This window comes from Ovis canadensis, chromosome 4 (assembly GCF_042477335.2).
Source record: "Ovis canadensis isolate MfBH-ARS-UI-01 breed Bighorn chromosome 4, ARS-UI_OviCan_v2, whole genome shotgun sequence".
Classification (NCBI taxonomy): Eukaryota; Metazoa; Chordata; class Mammalia; order Artiodactyla; family Bovidae; genus Ovis; species Ovis canadensis.
The window spans coordinates 101,538,460-101,547,782 of NC_091248.1; the positions used below are offsets into that span (position 1 = coordinate 101,538,460).

The 9,323-nt window shown below is 41.9% G+C and overlaps 1 pseudogene; it reads left to right on the forward strand.

The window, feature by feature from the left end:
* Window positions 1-6,580: 6,580 nt before the first annotated feature.
* Window positions 6,581-7,296, forward strand: LOC138439818 (small ribosomal subunit protein uS5 pseudogene; annotated as a pseudogene).
* Window positions 7,297-9,323: the final 2,027 nt, after the last annotated feature.

Consider the following 9,323-nt stretch of genomic DNA (forward strand, 5'->3'; position numbering starts at 1 on the left):
ACAGGGCTCAAGTAAGGGAGGGGCCGAAGCTGAAACCTATTTTCTTTATGCTACATTCAATTCTGTAGAGAGGGTTGTGTCCAGCTATAATCAGACTTCCCTGCACAGGACAGAATACACTGTCAGGCAATGACATGTGCATCTTATAAAAAAAATAATAAATAGACATTTTTGGCTTTTGAGTTCAATCTGCACAAGTCAGTCCCTAAGATCCCAGAGTGCTGATAACAATGATGACAGCTTGAATGTGGAGATTCTTACAAATAATATCATCCTGAGAATCCATGGTTGAACAACTAATCACACACTATGTCTCTGACATCTCCAACAAGCACCATCAGCTCCATATATACAACTTAGCAAGAAATACTGGACTCTTCTCCTTCCTGGATATACACAAACACACATACACTGCCCCCACAAGACATTCTCTATGGACCAATTATGACCTCAGTTTAGGAAGAATTTATATCTAATACAGTAGTTTCTCAACCTTGGCTGCTTATCAGATGCATAAGTAAGAAAAATCCTCTAATAAGATTGTATACAAAACAGACTTTAGAAAAAAAAAAGAATGACTGACTCCAATGGGCCAAGGGGTCAACTCTGAAACAAGGTCGTAGCCGTGCTGCTGTTCATGAAATGGAGAGTGGAAGAGAGTTGTGCTTTTTAGAAAATAAGGAGTAAGGTTGCATGCATATCTAGTATGAGGTACCTACAGGATATACCCAGAAAAAGATGTTTAGTAACCAAGTACTAGTTACATTCATACATGTCTTCAGCTCCTGGTAAGTTGTGAATCCCATGAAGTAAAATAATATATGTTACACACATTTATTTATAGCTTTGGTGTCCAGCTCAGGACCTGCAGTATAAAAGGAATTCAATACCTATTTGATGAATGGATGAAAAAACAAGCTAGCGTATGAAGTAAATGAACAGTGTTTGGTAATTTGTTCAAAAACTGTCATCAAAACCCAAGCTTTTCTATGCACTTGCCAAGTCCCAAACAGAGATGAGAATTCTGGTGCCTGAAGCCCTGACGCCTGAAAAATCCTGATTCATTTACTTTGTTCACTTGGCTAGCTAGCAGGTTCTTCCAGAGACTAACTTCACTTGGATTCTCACCTCCTTTACCCCACATGCCTATCAGTTAACACCACTACTTATTGCTATGATCTATAATGCTGATTGGTATTCATCTAGAATACCAGCTGTTGTCTGTGCCCATATTCTCTGCATTCTCTGCTCTGCTTTCCTAGCCTCATTTTCTCCACCACTCGTAGGTGCATCCCACTGCCAACGGCTATCCTTATCAAGTCCCTCTCATTTTTTTTTCTTCCTTCCATAGTATATTGTTGTACTAGCAGGAAAGAAATGGCAAACACAAAGGCTGCAACTGAAAGAGTTCCGTGAAAGAAGTATGGGCAAGGCTTAGTGAAACACTCAGGGATCATCAGCAAGAGTGGCAGATCATTGCTACTTCACAACCAAAGGGACGAGAATGGGAATAGTGTCTCCATAACCTAGAAAATGTTTGGGACGGTAGAGGAGGAACTGAAGGCTGTAGCTACAGAACACAGCCACTGCCACAACTCTGGCCAGGCAAAAGTAAAGGTGCAAAGGGAATAAGCAACCCAACATGCTTTTCTTTTCACCTCCCAATACCCTGTTATTGTCTCTCTTTGGCCAAACCCAGCTAGAGGCCAAAGGACAAGGGAAGCCTGATAATGGAATCCATAGAGGTCAGTGTCTGACACACAGAGGCTAAAGGGCCTGGTATGGATCAAAGTGTAAGGTGGGGGTATGCAAACAGAGAATAAGGCATACAGTCCTTCATTTTGGTATTCAGCTTTTACCCTTGACCTTTGCCTTTATGAAGAACTTGTGAACACTGCACAGGAGAAACACAAAATCTCACCAGCCGTAGTGTCATGGTTGAGTGATGTCAGTTCTGTCATGCTTCCCACCCCTGGAATCTAGACTGTGATGTTAGCCGCTACTGACACTCTTCATAAAATGTAAGAAGGGAAAAGAAGAAAACAATTCATTTAAAACTGCTAGGAAAGCTTTTTGTAGTTGGCGACAAAACCAATAACAACAGCTTATGTGTTTTACCACGCATTTCTCTACTTTCTACCAGCATCTTGGCTGAACAGAATTCTTTATCTGGTGGAGTTACCCAAACATTTTTGCCGGCAAAATCTGAGTCCTTGGTGTTTCAGGTTTATTGAGCTATTAGAATTTTCCATTGGCTAGTGTTTTGAACTGGGAATTCTAGACTTTATCTTTTAATGTACACTCTCCAGAGTACCCAGAAGTGTCCAGTCCATTCCACAATCCACCCCATGGGTGCCATGTCAACTAAGTGGAAGACTGTTTGGTCCCTCACTACTTTGTTCGCTCCCTGTACACTATCACATTCATGTGTGCTGAGTTACTTCAGTCATGTTCTACTCTTTGTGACCCCATTAACTGTAGCCGGCCAGACTCTCCTGTCCATGGGATCCTCCAGGCAAGAATACTGGAGTGGGTTGCCATGCCCTCTTCCAGGGTATCTTCCCAACCCAGGGTTCAAACCAGAGTCTTCTGAGTCTCCTGCATTGCAGACTGATTCTTTACTGCTGAGTCACTGGTGAAGGCCCATATTCCATCCCATGCCACCTTTAATGATAATTTGAGTAATGTGATGTTATTATATGCCATTGCCTCCCAAAGAGGATGGTATTTATGCATTCAAGTATGTGAATATCACAACCTGAGGATTCCATTTTGAGGATCACTCTTGAGACCAACATAAGTCAGGGTCTCAGCCAGGGACTCTAACTCAAGAGTCCCTTGGCATATTTTTCCTGTACTCCAAACTTTGGCGAGAGTAGCTCATCAACCCAACACAACAGGAGATCTTAGGGCAAACCCTGGGGATGAAATCCATAGAGGTCAGCCTTCCGGGCCCAGATCAAGTTAGAAGCCTGAGGAATGGATGTGATGTAGCTCAGCATCTTGGTCACATACACATCAAAAAAAAAAGAAAAGACTTTTTTTAAAAATTATAACTCTTGAATTATAAAATTTAAGGTTGAGAAGAGTTTTTAAAGCTTCTTTACAGAGCAAACATCAATATTTGTCCCTCTAAATCAATTAACATGAAAGACTAAATGAACGTGTATATGTAAGACTCTCTGTTATAGAGGCTTGTACCCCACTATCTAAACCCACTTCTAAATGGAAAGACTACTGAGAAAATCCCAACATGCCTTATAATTATTTTACTTGGATTATATTTTCCTTTTGAGGTTTAATGACTTTGAATAACATGCTGATACAATTTTGTTAGAATCTATCAATTTTAGAAATAATGTATTAAAATTATATTTGATGTAATTATAACTGGAAATATTCTTCAATAATACTCTACATGTTTGCTAATGTCATTTGGAGCAAACAAAATTACCAGAGCATATCTGGACATTTTTTTAATTTCCTGGCACTAATGAATAGTTAACTCTTATCCTTATGATAGTAATAGTCCTTGGAACTGCCATTCTCTTTGTTGAATTTTTGTGACCTGTTATGATGGCTTATAAAGTCGGGAATGATAGGTGTGAGTTATCCACGTAAATAAGATTAAAATACAGTGTAATGTAAACACTAAGGAATATTTACAGTTGCTAATGAGTTTCAGTCAGAGAATTTATAGAGCTCTGCTACTGATGGATGGAAATTCAGTTTAACAGTCCTGATTATACTTAGCCTTGAAACGGAGCGGAGAAGTGGGGAAGTAGAGATTGGAAAAAGTAATATTGGGAAAGGAGAAAGATATGTAATTGGAGGAGCTAAAGAATCACCAAAATAAAATCTTATTAAGACTCAGCATCAGGCTTCCCTGGTGGCTCAGTGGTAAAGGATCTGCCTGCCAATGCAGGATACACAGGTTCAATCCCTGGTTCAGGAAGATCCCACATTCTACAGAGCAAGGAAGCCCATGCTTGACTACTGAACCTGTGCTCTAGAGCCTGAGAGCCGTAATTACTGAGCCCACATGTTGCAGCTACTGAAGCCCACACACCATAAATCCTGTGCTCCACAACAAGGGAAGCCACAACAATAAAAAGCCCCCACACTACAAGAAAGTAGCCCCCACTTGCAGCAACTAGAGGAAAAACTCTCACAGCAAAAAAGACCCAGCACAGCCAATAATAAATAAATAATGAAATCAGGAATTTAAAAAAAATGTCTCAGCATCCTGGCTGAAAAACCATCATTTCTATTTAAATGATTTTATCTGTATAATCTAACGTGGACTTGGTTTAACCTTAAGATCTCCAGACTCACATATAATCGAAAGCATGTAGATTTGTAGAAATACCCCAATATAAACTTCTAAGGATCTGAGCTCTTTTGCTTTAATTCTTGTCATAGTATTCCTAAAAATATTTTGATGGTTGGCTTATGTTACTTTCATTCTGTGGAGAAGACTGATTCCTGTGCTGATGTATTTAAAGTGGGAATATAGGAAAACTATTTACATAAACACAGATAGCTAATTCTTACATGAGATCAATGAGTTCCTCAATATTTTCTATAGGATATCAGGTGAAAAATATGCAGCAAATGATCCTAAAGTACATGAAAACCATAACCTGAAATGTTTCCATTAAAAAAAAACAAGTATGAACAACAGAGTAGTGAAAGCACAGGTCAGAATCTAAGAATATAATATACACTTTGTGTGACGTCGCTCAGTCATGTCCAGCTCTTTGCGACCCCATGGACTGTAGCCTACCAGGCTTCTCCGTCCATGAGATTCTCCAGGCAAGAGTACTGGAGTGGGTTACAATTGCCTTCTCCAGGGGATCTTCCCAACCCAGGGACTGAACCCAGGTCTCCTGCATTGGAGGCAGACGCTTTAGAAAGTCTTGAAAGAGAAATACAATTCATATTTTATGACAAGAAAAATTTGAACATAAAAATTTTTCTTGGTCCATTGGTCTCCTCTCCCTGCATCTACTGCGCACTGTGTGTCTCCATTATGCATCAGCAAAACCTCCCCATAGGCAGAAATACCTGCTCAAGCATAAACAGCAACATTCTCCTAGCACCAATAAGATAATCCCTTAAAAGATAACATTACTTCTTCATCTTATAAGGGGTCACAATGACCCACCACTGTGTACTTACAGATCTAGGATTGTGTCAGCTGTCAAAAATATACCATTTAAAGTACAGCTCTCTTCTCAAAAAACTTATATCTCTGTGCTTTGACCTCTAATGGACAGGACAGTTCTCAGAGTGCTCTGAGATGCTGTTCCTGGGTGTGTGCTCTGTCCTGTCCGACTCCTTGCGACACTATGAACTCTAGCCCACCAGCCTCCTCTGTCCGTGGGGTTTCCCAAGGAAGAATGCTGGACTGGGTTGCCATTTCCTTCTCCAGGGATCTTCTGGACCCAGGGATCAAATCCACTTCTCTTGCACTGCAGGCAGATTCTTTACCTCTTGAATCACTGGGGCTTCCCACTGTACCTGGGTTATAATCTTCAATTTGGCTCTAATAAAATTTTCCTCTTCTTTCTTAGATCAACCAATTACATTTTTATTGACACAAGAAATACATTTAAAATACAAATGTATGCAGGGGTAAAATGCAAACAATGTGATAATTATATGGTAATCAGAAAAGTACCATCTTTGAACACCTACATGCCAGATATTGTGAAGTGTTAAATCTATGATAGCCCATGCAAGCCATACACTATCCTATGAGATAGATATTAATAGTCACAATCAATTTGAAAAAACTGAGACTCAGAAAAGTTAAATGAAGACACACAGATCCTTGCTGAGGAACTAAGCTTAGGTCCATTTCCTGGCGGACTCCAAAGCTCAAGCTTTTAACCACGATGCTGTTATTCTCAGAAAGAATAATTTGTGAATTTGAACCTGGATTAGTGATTAATTTTAGTAAGATGACTGCCTTTCTATACAATTTTCTATCCCAGAACTTGCCTGCTATAAGGTCCTGAAGCATGAAAGCTTTTATCTTCTCTAGGCGGCAGCCTCTCTCACCTTCAAAATCAATGGAAAATATAATCTGACTATACAAGATGATCTATTTATTTCCAAGGCTGTAGACGTCATGGTGTCTGAAAGGAAAGAAATGGATAGATACAGGTTAGGGGTGAAGAAGAAGCTGTGTTTGCAATAGCCTCAAGGAATTACTTATAGATGGGCCAACAGAGAAATTCAGTGCTGTCAATAAGGATCTTTGGAGAAAAATGTAGGGAAAAAAGCAGAGGTGTTTGGCTTCTTCTGTGCAAAAACAGCGAATGGCAGACGATGCCTCTGCTGTCACAGCAGTACCTGGAAACCCCTGGAATACATTTCTGTGTTTTACACAGTGTGGTGTACACAATGTGTGTTTACACCCTCCTGTAGTGGTTTCTGGGAGGCTTGGGCACCTGTGTCCATGCCCGGGTCACAGCTGAGGCCAACGCTGCAAAGCTGGCAGAGGCAAGACCAAGGACATGGACCGTCCTCGGCGCCCCCCACACCCACCTACCTCCCTCCTGCCACTGTCACCAAGCTGGGCCACCTGGTCACGACATGAAGATCAAGTCCCTGGAGGAGATCTATCTCTTCGCTCTGCTGATCAAAGGATCTGAGATCACTGACTTTTTTCCCCAGGACATCCCTCAAGAAGAAGGTTTTGAAGAATATGCCTGTGCAAAAGCAGCCTTTTGCTAGCCAGCAGACCAAGTTCAAGGCATTTGTTGCCATTGGGAATTACAAGGGACATGTCAGTTTTGGGGTCAAGTTCCCAAGGAGGCAACCACTGACATCTGTGGGGCCAGCACTCTGGGCAAGTTCTCCACTGTCAGTGTGCAACGAGATTACTGGGGGAACAAGATCTGTAAGCCCCATATTGTCCCTTGCAAGGTGACTGGTCACTGGGGCTGTGTGCTGGAGCACCCACTCCCTGCCTGCCTCCAGGGGCGCTGGCCTGGTCTCAGCCCCTGCGCCCAAGAAGCTTCTACTGATGGCCGGAACTGACAGAGTGCTACACCTCTGTCAGGGGCTGCTCCACCACTCTGGGCAACTTGGCCAAGGCCACTTTTGATGCCATTTCAAATCTATAATTATCTCACTCCTGATCTCTGGAAGGAGACAGTGTTCACCCAGTCTTGGTATTAGGAATTCACTGACCATCTTGCAGAGACCTGCACAAGAGTTTCCATGCAGGCGACCCAGGCTCCAACTATAGCCACCACATACTTTTCTATGAGAAAAATAAAGTGAATGAAGCTGGTAAAAAAGAGAGAGATAAAGAAAGAGATTTGAAGATTGCCAGTAGTGCACAAATGAAAGTAAAATTAGAGTTTTAAGAGGCATAAGGGGTGGGGAGGTGGATGGGTAAAGCTCAGATCAAGTAACACTTTGGGTCATACTTTGGACATATCAAATATGAAATGGTGAAGAGATGAAATTCTTGAGAAGAAGGAGATTGGGGACCAGTAAAGTGGTTGGAAAAGTTGGGTAAAAGCAAACCAATACTTTCATTTTGCCTAAACAAACATAATCAAGATGAGATGTGTATAAAATAGAATAAAGATACTCACTGCTCATGGACTTCTCCCTACCCCTTTACCCCCATCAAATCTGACATCCCCATCAGAAGGAGTATCTGCAGCCCTTATCAAAATAGAAGAAGGGGGAAAGGGGGGAGGAGGAGAAGAAAAAGGAGAAGAAACATCACTAGATTCAAATTCAGAGGTTTGATTGAGATAGTTCAGAAATAAAGGATGGGACAAGCCATCCCAAGGTATGTTGTAGCTCTTGGCTGCCAGCTTCTCACACAGTTAACCTGAAAGCATTAAAAATCATTTTGAGGGATTTGCAGAGGAGTCCCTTCACTCAGCAAGGATGGCTTTCTTCCCAGCCGTTCATATCCATCTCACAGAGCCAGAGAAGAATTTGAAGGATAGTGGGCAAATGCCTCATCTCTTGCATCTCTACTGTTGCCCATTGCTGTTGTTCAGTCACTCAGTCTTGTCTGACTCTTTGCGACCCCATGGACTGCAGCATACCAGGCTTCCCTGTCCTGCACATTCCCCAAGTTCGCTCAAACTTACATCCATTGAGTCTGTGTCGCCATCCAACCATCTCATCCTCTGTTGTCCCCTGCTCCTCCTGCCTTCAATCTTTCCCAGCATCAGGGTCTTTTCCAATGAGTCAGCTCTTCATATCAGGTGGCCAAAGTATTGGAGCTTCAGCTTCAGCATCAGTCCTTCCAAAGAATATTCAGAGTTGACTTCATTAAGATGGACTGGTTGGATCTCCTTGCCGTCCAAGGGACTCTCAAGAGTCGTCTCCAGCACCGCAGCTCCAAAGCATCAATTCTCCAGTTCCCCATAATTGTCCATTCTGAGTCAAGGAGAGGAAACAGGAAAGAGGTGGCCTGTGTTCCGGCTTCTGCTGCTGCTACAAAGATAGATAGATTCGTTTCAACATATGTATATTTAAAATGACATTAGTATGGCCTAACTATTACATGTATTATTAGCTCAAAAAATGAAGGAAAGAAGAGGTGAAAGGGAAGAAATGGAATTTCCTTTTTGCTCTACTTTATCATGATGATCCAATTTGTCCAGGGTCTGCTGTTTCACTTGAGGCCTGATCATTAGTATTTATACTGGTTTGTGTGTGCTGTGCTCTGCTTAGTCACTCAGTTATGTCCAACTCTGAGGTCCCATGGACTGTAGCCCACCAGGCACCTCTGTCCATGAGGATTTTCCAGGCAAGAATACTGGAGTGGGTTGCCATTTCCTCCTTCAGGGGATCTTCCCAACTCAGGGATCGAATCAGTGTTTCCTTCATTGCAGGCAGATTCTATACCAGCTGAGCTACCAAGGAAGCACTTATCCTAGTTTACAGCTTGCACAATGAATGCATTCCACCGCCTTGCTGGATGGTGTGCTAGTTTGCTAGGGCTTCCATAACAAAATACCACAAACTGGGTGTTTTAACCAGAAATTAATTTTCTCACAGTTCTAGAGGCTGAAAATCCAAGATCCAAATGTCAGCCCATTTGATTTCTCCTGAGGCTTCTTTCCTTGGTTTCCAGATGGCCAGCTTCTCACTACGTCCTCACAGAGACTTTTCTCTGCACACTCACTTCACTGCTATCTTTCTGAATCTCTAATCATATCTTTTTATACGGACACCAGTTAAACCAGATTAGGGTCCACTTCACAAGCTGGTTTTAACTTAATTATCATTTTGAATAATCTTAAAGTTAGTCACATCTGAAGTTTAAGGGTTAAGGG